This window comes from Glycine soja, chromosome 19 (genome assembly GCF_004193775.1).
Source record: "Glycine soja cultivar W05 chromosome 19, ASM419377v2, whole genome shotgun sequence".
NCBI lineage: Eukaryota > Viridiplantae > Streptophyta > Magnoliopsida > Fabales > Fabaceae > Glycine > Glycine soja.
Window position 1 is genome coordinate 11,559,688 of NC_041020.1, and position 14,310 is coordinate 11,573,997.

The 14,310-nt window shown below is 37.3% G+C and overlaps 1 long non-coding RNA gene and 1 pseudogene across 2 annotated transcripts; one reads left to right on the top strand and one right to left on the bottom strand.

Annotated features, from left to right (window-relative positions):
• Positions 1-2,003: 2,003 nt before the first annotated feature.
• Positions 2,004-3,929, bottom strand: LOC114399482 (annotated as a pseudogene).
• On the top strand, positions 3,910-7,602 carry LOC114399483. Of its 2 annotated transcripts, none has more exons than XR_003663741.1 (7): positions 3,910-4,148; positions 5,803-5,859; positions 6,326-6,402; positions 6,523-6,562; positions 6,873-7,009; positions 7,173-7,260; positions 7,485-7,602. It is a non-coding gene; the product is annotated as an uncharacterized LOC114399483 (long non-coding RNA). The 2 variants fall into 2 exon arrangements; XR_003663742.1 differs by lacking the exon at positions 3,910-4,148 and adding an exon at positions 4,899-5,042.
• Positions 7,603-14,310: the final 6,708 nt, after the last annotated feature.

Genomic DNA, 14,310 nt, shown 5'->3' on the forward strand with positions numbered 1-14,310 from the left:
GAGGAGATACATGGAGAGAAACGAAGAAACAACAATGGAGGAGAAAGTAAAGCTGAAAATTAGTGGAGGTTTAAGGAGCACCTACTTGAAGCTCTTGTGCTCTGATACCACTTGTTGGAAGCTTGCTTATGAAGCTTCTATGGAGGCTGGATCTTTGAGCTTCAATAAGGTCCTTCAATGGTGATTTTTAGCCATGGAATTGCAGTGAAAGATAAAGGAGAAGAGGTTAGAGGAGACGTCATCCACTAGAGAATAAGTCATGGAAGGAGAAGCTTCACCACCAAGAGAGTGGCTTGGATAAGAAGCTTAAAGAGGAAGCTTCAATGGAGGAAGAGAATACCAGAGAGAGAGGGGGAGGGGGGGGGGGCGAGGTGTGGGAATTGAAGGAGATTAGAGAGAGAAGTTGAACTTTGAAGTGTTTCTCACAAGTTTTTCATTCATCAAAGTTACGACAAGTGTTACTTTGAAGATGTTATATAGGTTTTTTCAATGCCACCTGGTTAATAGGAACAAATAAAGATTCAAAACAACAAAGAAGGTTGACAAGGAAAAAAGAAAACAAGATGGAAATTATGAAAACATAGGAAGAGGATATGATGTAAGTTAACAAGATTCAATGATGGTGGGAATAGATGTGATTCGGGAACCTACCAGCCAAGGTGAGATTTTGTTTAGAATTTGTAAAACAGACGGTACAGAAGAAGGGCTTAGATTCCTCAACATTTTGAGGCCATGTAGGGTGTAAAACATATGTTCCCTTCACAATGCAAACATATCAGGATATACTCGTGAAGATACTGATGAGTTCATTTTTTGTAGCTACAATGGACACAACTGGGTATCTTCCAAGGTAGAATGGTTTCATGAGTAAAGAACACTCCAAAGTGAATCTGAAGTTATTCCTTTCTTGAAAGCATCAATAAGTGACAGTTTTTTCAATCTTGAAATCAGATTTTACCTTTTATTTTAATTTTGTATTTTTTAAACTTTTAGATAACAAATAATTACGAAAACAATCTTAGTATTGTACACCAAAATATTTAGGACAAAAAATTTATTTATTTTAAAATGTAAATTAATTATTTCAGGGTATTAAAGAAATTTTATACATTTAATTAAAATAAAATCTCAATTTTCTCTCCTCCATAATTCATGTATCCTATTTCTCTCTCCTTAGTGATCACATTCTCGGTTCCCGTATATCCTTTCTCTCTTCTCTGTATCTCATCAGCTCACAGATTGATGCCGCACTGGGCATTGTGAGTCACAACGATGACTTTCAATGCGGTGTTGGACCGAAATTCAGAGTCTCTTTGGTGGAGCACGCTGTTGCAGCGTGAAAATTTGGTGAAGAGAGGATGGAGGGCATATCCAATGTGCAGTGGGAAAGGATATAAAAAAAAAAAACTAAGAGGGGGTAGAAGTTTCTGACTGTTCAGAGTTGGAAACTGCACAAACTGAGCAATGCCGGTGTGACGAAAAATGGTTATGACCAGCGATTGTACCCGCTGGTTGCGGTGGTAAAACCTGTGGGTGAGAGTAGAGAGAGAGTGCAAGTAAAGCAGAGTAGAAAAATAGATAGATGAAAGAAGCAAGAATACTCATGGTGAGTGCAAAATTTTGCTGCTGAATTGCAAAGATAGTCACGAACTGATGTTGGATGGAGCTTGAATAGTTTACTAGGTGAGGGAGACAAAGAAATTTGGAAATTTTGGATGAAACTTGAAGATGTGGTAACATACGAGAGAGAAAGATACCTTTGGCCTAATTATAGAGAAAGTGTGTGAAATGTATTTCCAAAAGAAAGGACAAAGGGTTGAGAATCTCTATCACATGCATGCTGATTTGTAATAGTGAGCCACAAATTCATTAACATGAATTTTAAATGTAACACAGGGAAAAAAAAACTAAGAAAATACTCTTTATAATCACATACCACATTTTAATTTAGACATATAAAATAGAGACATTATAGAAGAATGTAATTTCAATTCATTTATAAAGTAACATAATATAATATATAAAAAGATTACTGCAAAACTATATATATAATCTTCTTTTATATTTTTCTGGTCTCTTCCAACCTTGGATCTTAGGTCGTCACTCCTCTAAACTAGACCTTGGATTAAGAACATACAATTTAGTATTTTCCCTCTCAACTAAATTCTTTCTCGCATCCTACTCCAGTCTTTAGCAGTTCTGATTGCAGTAATGGGCAATTTTTCTTAAGATACTCAAAACCATCAGAATGCATCACGGCTGCAATAGACATAATAATGAAAGAAATGATATGAGACTCAACTATCAACTAACAAATAATGTAGACACCAAAATGATGAAATTATATTACAAGCTAAGAAGTAATCGGCTATGAACTCAAATGTAGAGTTGGGTTTGAAAGTTAAGCATGGAAACTCACCATCAAAGTTTTCAGCAGAAACTTTTTGACAGATGGACTTCAAGTGGGTAGCACAATAACGATCAGCAAGAGCAAAAATATAGGCAACAGAATCTACAGATATTTCTTTACAAAGTATAGATTCACACATCAACATTAGTCTTGGCAAACCATACTTTTCTCCAGCAGCTAACAACTTTGCTATAAATGATTCAGACAACGAAGGAAAGAATGACGAATCCAACATAAAGAGCTCTTCATCTTCCAAAGAGTGTCTCTATAAACAAAATGAAGTAAAGCCTGCTCAACATAGAACACGATTAAAATTAGATAACCAACCAAACGATAGGCCAGATTTTAACTGAATTAAATAGCATATATCTTGTGTGGAACAAAAAACAGCTACAAAGGTATAGAGAAAAAGAGGAACTTTTAATTAATGTGACACCTTGAAAACCTTAGGTTCCATGTCAATAACAACTATCTCCTGATCATCCTTCTTCATCGCATTAAAAAATTGAGTTTCAAACATGGTTGATCGAGCTGCCAAAACAAGCTTATGAGCATGAAATCTTTCTCCACCAACCGAGAAAGTAACATCAAATGATTCCTCATCCTCTAACAACATCCCAAAATGTTCACCAATATCAGATTCAGGAACCTGTATTGTGTTTAACTGAGAAGAATCTATGGACGACACTAAAACCGCAATAGTGCAATTTATCTTCAAGCAGTCATCCTTGAGAAAATTTGACGTCTCAAGGTGTCTCCGTTTGAAAAACCGCGTATAGCCCCTATTACAGAACAAGTGCATCATTGATCACTACGTAATGTACACCACAAAAAATGGATACAAGAGCTAATAAATCATGATGATATCCAAATCATATCACCAAAATCACAAGGTTCTCTAGTTCCTTTGAAAATTTAATTTTTATGTCTTATATTCTAATAAAAGAGCTATCTCTTTAACCCCTGACAATAGTGAAAAAAGATTAAAAAAAAAATCAATAACACTTTGCTTTATTTTAAAGACTATATTGTTTACATAAATGTTGGACATACGAATATAATAAGTTTGTATAGAGACTAAAACTAAATTTTAAAATATTAAAAAACTAAGATACATTTCAATATTTATTTTCTAAAAATAAAAATAAAGAAAACACTAACACTAACCACATGCTGCCATGGTTTATGAGAGTGTAAGGCCCAATCGTGAGGGAGTGACTGAAGTGGCTATGAACCTTGTGCTCTCCTTTCTTGCATAGGTCGAGCAACGTGAGATCGAACAACGCACGAACGTTGGTGCTCTTGGAATGGAGTGCAACGAAGACAGAGACATAAGCGGCATTATCTTTGGGGTCCCTACCATCAGGGAAAAAGTATATGGCCCATTGGAACCCTCCCACTATGAAAGTCTCACTCACGATGTATTTCCCAATGCCCATTCCTTTCGTTAGTGAGTAACCCTTGATCACAAACTCGTGGGAACCACTCATTGTCTCTGTCACCGATTTTGAACAGTGGGAAGAGCTTACATATGATTACAGGTTTACCTCTTCTCCAAATGAGGCAGAGGGAGCAATTGCTGTTATTATTATTAGGAGTGTTTGGAAAGCATCCTTGAATATCTTGCTGATCAGAAGGACCCTACTACTTTATGCCAGAAATTTATTGATGAGTTTGATCGATCATCCTCAGTTATTTCGCATTTAATTGGAACCAAGCTTCTTATATGATTAGTCAGGTACAGTATATATAATTTAGAACAAAACTTTGCATGCAGTATACTTCAAGCAGATTTTGGTACTAATAAGTGTCCTAACATTTGTTACTTTTGGGGATGATAATAATAGGCAATGTATAAGTAGAGTATTAGAGTATTTGTATCATCCTCGTATTTATTGAACAGATTTGGCTATATTATTTGGGGATGTTTTAAAAAAATGTATATATGAGATGCTTGTAATACTTCTTACAAAGTAATAAAATTAAAAAATATATATTTAATATTTTTTCATTTAATAATATATTAGTAATATATTACAGGAGATTTATTCAAACATAAATATGCAAGGTTATTATTAGGAATTGGAATTTGTGTCCCCTGAGAATGTCTCCTAGTGTATCCAATTGATCGATGAGGTCCGGCTGCTTCCTGAAGACCATAAAGCAAAAGTAGAAAAGCTGGAGGTAGACTTCATACTAATAATAATTAAAAAATGTTTAAAAAGAAATAAGAGAAAATCACGTGAGATTGAAAAATAGAGTAGGAAATTAGTTTAAATTAGAAAAGAGATGAGGAAATCAAGAAAGACATATAAGAAAGAAGAAGAGAAATCTGATAAAAAGAAAATTTTCAAAGCGAAAAGGTGTAATTCACGTTTTATACATAAAACTATCAATTAAAATATCATATTTCACACAAAATTACAAATTTATTTTAAAAAAATTATCGATCTATGAAACTTTAATCTCACTTTAATCTCACTCCGGCGTCCTCCACCTCTGGCTCTGGGGAAACATGGTTCCTCACCTCAATCGCTGCGTCATCATCTTCCATCATTTCCAGGCTTATTTTCCCTCTGCTGCGTCACCCTTCAGATTTATATATATACATGCACTTCAGGTTTTATAACAGGTACGAATACTTAATTATTGGAGTATTATCTAATGATTATTGATTTTTAATAATTATTTTAAAACTTGTATATGATTTTTTATTTTTCATTTATGAAAAATTAAAATGAAACACTTAATTAGAAGTTAAAACTTTTAGTATACTTACAACATACTCAGTTGTTTTACTTATGTTAAATAATATTCAGTTCATGTTAGTATAATATATTTGTATTGATAATATAAAATAATTTTACCCATTCATTTAATATTTAATTAAAAAGGTTATATTGAATAAAAACTCATTTACAACTATAAATGTAAATCGTTTCCTCAAATTTAAATATTGCCATTTAAATGCCCATAGTTTTGTTAGTTTGACTTAAGAGTTGAGACTTATTACCCGGTACATGATAAAGGGATGGGGTTGGAATGCAGTGGAAGTAGTTTAACCGGAGGAGGACTAGTTAAATGAGACATATGACATATTTTAAACAATTCTGTTTCAATAGGATAGGAGGCAGATAGCTATTTCGTTCAAAATAGAACCATGGTAATGTGAGACATATGACCATATGTTCTTGGTAATGTGGCTATCTGCACGTGCATGAATAGCTCAAGAGTGAATCAGAACCATGGTCATGTGAGTTCAAGTGCTTGGTTCTTTGACATGGATATCCTTATTTTATATGATTTTGATATTTCATATTTGCATATGATTATATTTATAGTTTCTAGCAATTTGTTCATTTCAGCTTAATTCATATATTGCTGATTTGCAGGGTGTAAAATGTGGTATTTATGGTGCCAATTCTGCAGAATGGATTATGAGCATGCAGGTACATTTTATTTTTGAATTTGCTTCCCTTGTTATTTAGATGTTGATATGTTGATTTTTGTTTCTTTTTTGTGCTGAGTATCTATTGTTATTTCTATTTCTACTGTATTGTTTCTTTGGTAGTTGGATTTTTGTAGTCCTTATTGAGCTTAATGGAGAATAAGATATTTCTAGATTGAAGCTTTGTTTCTTATATTGAATATCTACTCTTTGCATAGAGTTCCACTTATTTACGAACAAAGTCCTTTTAAAATAATGCAAGTAAAGAACTTACACTGAAACTTGTCCGCTACCTAAAATTGTGATATATAACTTTTCTAACAATGATATGTTTTTTGAAGTTTACTGCATGCAGTAAATTCAAATGGTGCATGGTACTGGGAGAATATCTCATTGTACAAATATTCATTTTTCAAATTAAACTTATAATTTTCAGTTGCTTTGACACTCTCATTCATATGACACAGGTGTTGGGGCTATAGAGTTTATTATATGCCATTCAGAGGTCTCAATTGCACTTGCAGAAGAGAAGAAGATACCTGAGGTTCTCCTATCTAAACCCTCTTTTTTATAGCAGTTTAATTGTTAGGAAGGATTTGAGAGTTGTGTACAATCTTTTGTAAACAGTTAGTCTCACCCAAATATTTGTTTTGAAACTTTTCAGCTATTCAAGACATTTCCAAATGCAACAAAGTATCTCAAGAGTAAGTTTTGTTGATTCTCTCCTTTCTTTCCTAAAATGCTTGTGCTTTAGAAAGAAGCATTCATTTTTATGTCTTTGTTACAGCAATTAATGAATATAACTTTTTTGTTCAATGGAAATGAAAATATAAGGATATCTTGTAAATGGAAACTTGGGGATTGTTTGGTTTGACCAATTTATACAGAATCATATACATTGGAATTTATTTTTCTGAGGTTAATTTCAGTCATGACCTCAAGGAATTAATTATGTCTTTTGCTTTGAATATTTTGTGTTTCCCATTCCTAATTCAATTTTTAATACTGCCACAGGATCAAACTCAGAGCTTTGAACTTCCTATTAAGAAAAGGATGTATACATATCATACCTTCCACTCGCACATACTTTTTTTAGGACCATTGAGGAGATATTCATATGGCATGGTGCTTCAATTGGTTTCTGGCGTGGGGTAAGTATATGTAGTATATGTATATCTGTCATTATGAAATGAACATTTGATGTAATAATTAAACTTTGGATTTGTTTGTTTGATCCCCCCCCCCCCCCCCCCCCACACACAAAAGTTGAACTTCGGATTTGGAATATGACCATCATTTACTCAATGGCTGTAGGATGTCAAATTGTTAATTGATGATGTTGGGGAACTAAAACCAACTATTTTCTGTGTTGTTCCCCGTGTGCTTGATAGAGTGTACTCAGGTAAACTCTTGAAAATTCTCATGATTGTTGACAGTTTGATGATCTTTCCATAATCATATAATGTTGATGGTAAAATTATTATTTCAATAGGACAAAGCTACTCTGCAAATTATTTCTTGATCATTGGAGTAGCATTTTTCTTACTTTTCTTTTTCATTTTTCTTCCTTCCCCTTCCCAATTGGGAAAAAAATGCATTGACTCTCAACCCCTATCTGATACACAGGTTTGACACAGAAGATTTCTTCTGGGGGCTTCTTGAGGAAGACATTAAAGAAAGACAGTAGAATCTCCTTTTATGTTTATTATTATTTTCAAAACTCAAAAAGAAAGACAGATTTGAACTGTAATTATGTTAATGTATGAACATGCGCACACAGTAGAATCTCCTTTTATGTTTATGTAGTCTAATTTAGGATTTTGAATGCTAATTATATGGGTCTAAAATTGTTCTTGATTAATTTGATTAGGGAAATGGTGATTAGCTAATACTTCTATATTTAAATTTATTTCTTATAAATATAAATCAATAAAATTAAGAGCACAACTATAAAATTATGTCTAACTGAAATATATGTTGAATTTATTCTGATGTCTTGTCACTCTAACTTTGTGTATATATGCAAAAGATATTGTAGACATCTTTATGGTCCTTGTACTAGATTAGGGTCTTGATGTCTTGTCACTCTAATAGTGGAGGGTCAGCTCTAGCCAAGGCCTAGGTAATTATGAACTTGGCAAAGCTAGTTGGAGTTGGAGCTGGAAGGATCGTTGGATTGTTGCACTGCCCACATTCAATTATGTATGTTATAAGCTCTCTCTAAGATCTAAACATTTACCTACAGTTGAAGATGATAGGTACATGTTAAAGACTTTTACCTACAGTTAGGAGATGTAAGTAGAAGTTAATGACTTTTACCTACACAATATACATAGTAGGTAAAACCTATAGTGACAGACAATTAGCTGTCATTATACGCCCCCTCAAAGTTGACAGAAGAAACATCTGTAGGACAAAGTTCATTATACATTTACCTACGGATTTTTTACTTATAGTGACAGTTTTTGTCTGTAGGTATAGGTCATTTTTATTGTAGTGTTGCACTAGGTGTGTGGCTTGTTTACAAGCCTAGTCTAGGGTGATACCTCATAGGCTATACACACCCTTACTCATCCCATTTGCACCCTCGGTAAACATTAGTATGGACTTTGTTCTTGGGCTTCCTTGAACCCAAAGACGTGTAGACTCTATCTTTGTGGTGGTGGATAGGTTTAGCAAGATGGCACACTTTATACCATGGCATAAGATAGATGATGTTTCTCACATCTCAAAACTCTTCTTTGGGGAAATTATGAGACTCCATGGTTTGCGTAGGATTATTGTGTCAGATAGAGATGCTAAGTTCCTTAGCCTTTTCTGGAAAACCTTATGGGCTAAGCAAGGAACTAAGCTTCTTTTCGCTACCACTTGTCATCCATAAATTGATGGGCAAACAAAGGTAGTGAATGGGTCTCTATCCACCCTTTTAAGGGCTTTTCTGAAAGGAACCCATAAGTCTTAGGATTAGTATCTTCCTCATGTAGAATTTTCCTACAACAGGGGGATTCATAGAACCACCAAGCAATCCCCTTTTGAGGTTATCTATGGGTTCAATCCTCTAACACCCTAAGACCTAATTCCCCTCCCACTTGACACTTCTTTTATACATAAAGAAGGGGAATCAAGGTTAGAGTTTGTAAAGAAGTTGCATGAGAGGGTTAGGAACCAACCAAAGGTGTATGCTACTAAAGGAAATAGAGGAAGAAATGAGCTAGTTCTTAATGAAGGGGACTGGGTTTGGCTCCATCTTAGGAAGGATAAATTCCCTACTAAGAGGAAATCCAAGCTTAGTCCTAGAGGATGGACCTTTTCAGGTCTTGGAGAGGATCAATAAAATGCCTATAGGTTGGACCTCCTAGAAGAGTATGGAGTTAGCACCACTTTTAACATTTATGATTTAATTCCTTTTGCAGGTGGAGCCGATACTGAGTAGGAGGAACCAACAAATTTGAGGTCAAATCCCCTTCAAGGGGAAGGGGATGATACAATCCTCCCTAGGAAGGGATCAGTCACCAGAGTCATGAGCAAGAGACTCCAAGAGGATTGGGCTAGAGCTGCTAAAGAAGGTCCTAGGGTTCTCATGAACCTTAGGATAGATTTATGAGCCCATGGGCCAAGGTTTGGCCCACTTTTCTTTGTAAATATTAGAATAGGTTTTCCTACTTTTAGGCCTTGTATTTTGGCCATTTTAGGTTTGTAGGGAACCCTACAAATTAAGGGTACAAGTTAAGGGTACCCTAGTAGTATAGGGTTTTAGCCTTGTATTTCGGGGCATTTTGAGTAGTCTTTGTAGTAGGGACTTTAATTTTTGTATTTTCATGTATTTTTGCATGGGGGTGAGCTTAGCTATTGGAGAGGTGTGAGTAGCCCCCCTCTAGCTTCTCAAGGAAGCTTTCTTCCTTACTTCCCAAGGAAGCAACCTTCCTCGCTTCTCAAGGAAGCTTCCCATGTGCTAGGCTATAAATAGAAACATGTGTAACACTTGTCATAACTTTGATGATTGAGAAACTTGTGAGACACACCTCAAAGTTCAACTTCTCTTCCTAATCTCCTTCAATTCCCATGCCCGCCCCCCCCCCCCCCCCACACCCTCTATGATGCAATCGTACCCCCTAAGGGCATTGAATAGAAGACTCAAAGATGATTGGGCCAGAGATGCAAGAGAAGGCCCTAGGGTTCTCATGAGCCTTAGGGTAGATTTTGGGCCCATGTCATGGGCTAAGTATGAGCCCACTAATCTTTGTACATATTAGATTAAGGTTTCATTATTTTTGGCCTTGTATTTAGGGCTCCATATTATAGGTACGGTACCCTAGAAATATAGGATTTTTCAGCCCTTGTATTTTAGGGCATCTGGACTAGTTTTTGTATTAGGAGTAGTTTTGTAATTTTCACATGCATTAAGTGAATATTTGATGTGTGTGTTGGGAAATAAATTTAATTGAATTGGGAGAAGCTCAATCCTATTAAATTTTAGAGGGGGAGGTGAGCATTTGCTTGCTACTATCCATTGCCACATCATATAGTCTCACTTTGTGCATGTCCTTCATGCTTTACATGCCTCATAACACCTAAGCATACTTAGTGGAGAATCCTAAACTTGATCTTGGATTAGTGGACTGAACCATAGCTGAAATTCACTAATCATAATTAGTGAAATTTTGGCTCCAAAATCTGGCTCCACAAATTCAATTTCAAATTCAAATTGAAATTTGAGTAGCAAGTAAATGCTCACCCCCCCCTCCCTCTGAAATTTACAAAACTACCCCTAATACAAAAACTAGTCTAGGTGCCGTAAAATACAAGGACTGAAAAATCTTACATTTCCAGGGTACCCTACCTATATTATGGAGCCCTAAATACAAGGGCCAAAAATAATGAAACCTTAATCTAATATACAAAGATAAGTGAGTTCATACTTAGCCCATGTCATGGGCCTGAAATCTACCTTAAGGCTCATGAGAACCGTAGGGCCTTCTCTTGCATCTCTGGCCCAATCTTCTTGGAGTCTTCTATCCAATGCCCTTAGGGGGTAGGATTGCATCACTCTATCTCTCTCACTCTCTTCCTTCATTGAAGCTTCCTCTGTAAGCTTCTTATCCAAGGCACTCTTTTGGTGGTGAAGCTTCTCCTTCCATGGCTTATCCTCTAGTAGATGGCGCGTCCTCTCACCTCTTATCCTTTATCTTTTGCTGCAACTCCTCAGTTGAAAATCATTTTATTATTTATTAGGTGAGAAAATGGCTTAAATAAATGGTTAAAGCACGTTAAAAGGGGGTACGGAAAACAAACAAAATGAAAATAAAAGTATGCGAAACAAGTGGGGACCACTAAGGGTGCATAGAATGAATTGAAAGATTCGATTTTGGGAACTTACTGGTTGAAGATCGAAGAACGACGAAGAACGATGAAGAACGGTGAAGAATCTTCACGAAATCGCTCACGGAAAAGTCTCGAAAGCGTTACGGAAGCACCTCGGCTTGGATTTTTTCCACAGAAAAAATTTTCCTCACTAATTTCGAGAGAATCCTAAACTACCAGAAGGGTTGAACAATTTACTCTACCCTCTTTCTGCTATTTATAGGAGAAAAGAGGGAGGTGGTTGCCACCTAGGCGAGCTAGGTTGCTTCCACTAGAAGGCACCGCCTTCTGTTGGAACATCCTGGAAGGCCCTAGTGGGCCTGGTTGCTATTTGCACCCCCTTTCTGTTTTTACTAAATACATCCCTTTTGTGTTTGTTTTGCTGATTCCTTTCCGAAACTTTACGGATTTCGTAATGATACACATTTTCTTTTCGGAATGTTGAGAAACTTGACGGATTACCTAACAACGGGTGTTAAGTACCTCGAGGTGGTCAAGCGAAGGTTGCATGCCACCAAACAATGGTCCCCGGATGAAATTAGGGTATGACAGTTGCCCCTCTTTACTTATCTTTTATTGGAGATAAAAGCGAAGTAAAGATAAGACACTAATTTCGTTCGAGCGGAACATCATTCGACCGGTCAATATCCCAACCAACGGAACCTGTCATTCAGAAAGAAAGAAAAGGCATCAGAAGCGTCAACAAAACTTTAGTGTCTTGAAAGCGATAAAATGGGATAACCACGACGTTTCCACGCGCTATCGAACTTGATCGTCCCCGCCCAGCAGAGAAGAATCTCGTGCGTCGTTGGGCTTGAATATCTTCGGACGACTAAAGTAAACCTGCGAAAATTTTGAAAATAATCAGAATCGAGCGACCAACATCATCCTGATACCGTCAAATTCGTTCGCCTCGGTTGACGAAAGGTGCGGATAACCATACGGTACCCCCGCATGTCACCTGACTTCATGGGTCAGGATGACAGAAGGTGCAGAAGACGACGTTAGTCTCTGCGCGTCAACGGGCTCGTTTGCCCCTGGTTGATGAAAGGTGCGGATGACCATATGCTACTCGCGCTTGTCAGCTGACTTCATGGGTCAGGATGAGAGAAACCGTTTGTACGGATAACCGCTTGGGTATCTCCGCATGTCACCTGACTTCACGGGTCAGGATGACAGAAACCGTTTGTACAGATAATCGCTTGGGTATCTCCGTATGTCACCTGACTTCACGGGTCAAGATGACAGAAACCGTTTGTACAGAAAGCCGCTTGGGTATCTCTGTACGTCACCTGACTTCACGGGTCAGGATGACAGAATGTGCGGAAGACGATGTAAGTCTCTGCGTGTTAACGAGTTCATTGGCCCTTGATTGACAATGGGTGCAGAAGACAACGCTAGTCTCTACATGCTACCGTACTCTGAGTCTGATGGATAGTGAAACAGTGTTTATACGGATAACCACTTAGGCATCTCCGCCTGCCACCTAACTTCACGGGTTAGGATCAACAGAAATCATTTGTGCGAATAATCACTTGGGTATCTTCGCACGTCACCTGACTTCACTGGTCAGGATGACAGAAACTATTTGTACGGATAACCGCTTGGGTATCTTCGTACGTCACCTGACTTCACGGGTCAGGATGACAGAAAACGCGGAAGAAGACATAAGTCTCTGCGTGTCAATGGGTTTGCTTGCCCCTGATTGACAAAGGGTGCAGAAGACGACGTTAGTCTCTACATGCTACCGAACTCTGAGTCTGACGGATAGCGAAAGAGTGTTTATACGGATAACCAATTGGGTATCTCCGCCTGCCACCTAACTTCACGGGTTAGGATTAACAGAAATCGTTTGTGCGGATAACCACTTGGGTATCTCCGCATGTCATCGGACTTCACGGGTCACGATAGCAAAAAGTGGGGTGGTCGACAAAAGCAAGGCTTTTGCTCCTACGTATCCTCAATTTGTGATGAGGAACTCAGACCTACGTAGTTCTTGCTTTTGTGATGTGCGAGACTAAAATAGTCTCTATCGGGAGATGCTGACATCTTCGAAAAGGGTGCAGATGACCACATTGGCCTCTGCTTGTCAATCGAACTTGGGGTCTCCGAATGACGAGGTGCGGATAACCGAAAGGTGTCTCCGCATGCTACCAGACTCTTGGGTCATGATAGCAAAAGGTGGGGTGGTCGACAAAAGCGAGACTTTTGCTCCTACGTATCCTCCATTTGTGATGAAGAACTCAGACCTACGTAGTTCTTTCTTTTGTGAGACTAAATAGTCTCAGTGTTCTTTCACTAAAATGCGAATATGCTTTAGTAAACAAACAAAGCCTCCAATTGATCAGAGCAACATATATGATTTTTTTGATGAAAAACAATGTGCCTATTGGGAAAGGAGAGTATGCTGATGAAATTTTCTCATAACCATAAATGAGATTTCGGATGTTAGCGTTCATTCCTAAACGACCATTTAGAGGAAACACTGGGCCCGACAGAATAGAAGAATATCACTCGAAGTGTATCAATCTCACACAGGTAAGTGTTTTATCCTAATTCCTCCGATCTTTGATCGGGAACTGTCTTCTATTTTTTTTGTTTTCTTCCGAGGGCAGGGTTTGTGGTAAGTTGGGATTTTGGCTCAAGGCTTGTAGAACGGCTAGACATGATATATGTCAGGATGTTGGTTTGGCCAGCGGCTCAGGGAAAAAGGAGAAGTCCCACATTATTTCGATGATACACATGCAACACTGATGATTAGAAAATTTTATGCAAAACTGGTCATACATGCACCCATGTGGACACTCAAGCATTAAGTTTTTTATGGTCATGTGACATTAGGGCTCAAGATTTATTTCCTATTTTAGTCAACCCAGTGCTCCCAAAACATGTTCTTTTATCAATTCACGCATTTATCCGAGTCCATTAGGGGCGTTCGGGAAAATTTTCACAGCATTCACCCTTCAGGTGTATACACATTTTCCAACAAAAAACCCTTCGTTTTGATCGGTGAATTTTTGTTCAAAGAAAAGCTAGAAGTTATTTTCTCATCAAAAGCATGTTGGCTTTTTAGCTAACCAAATTTATTTTT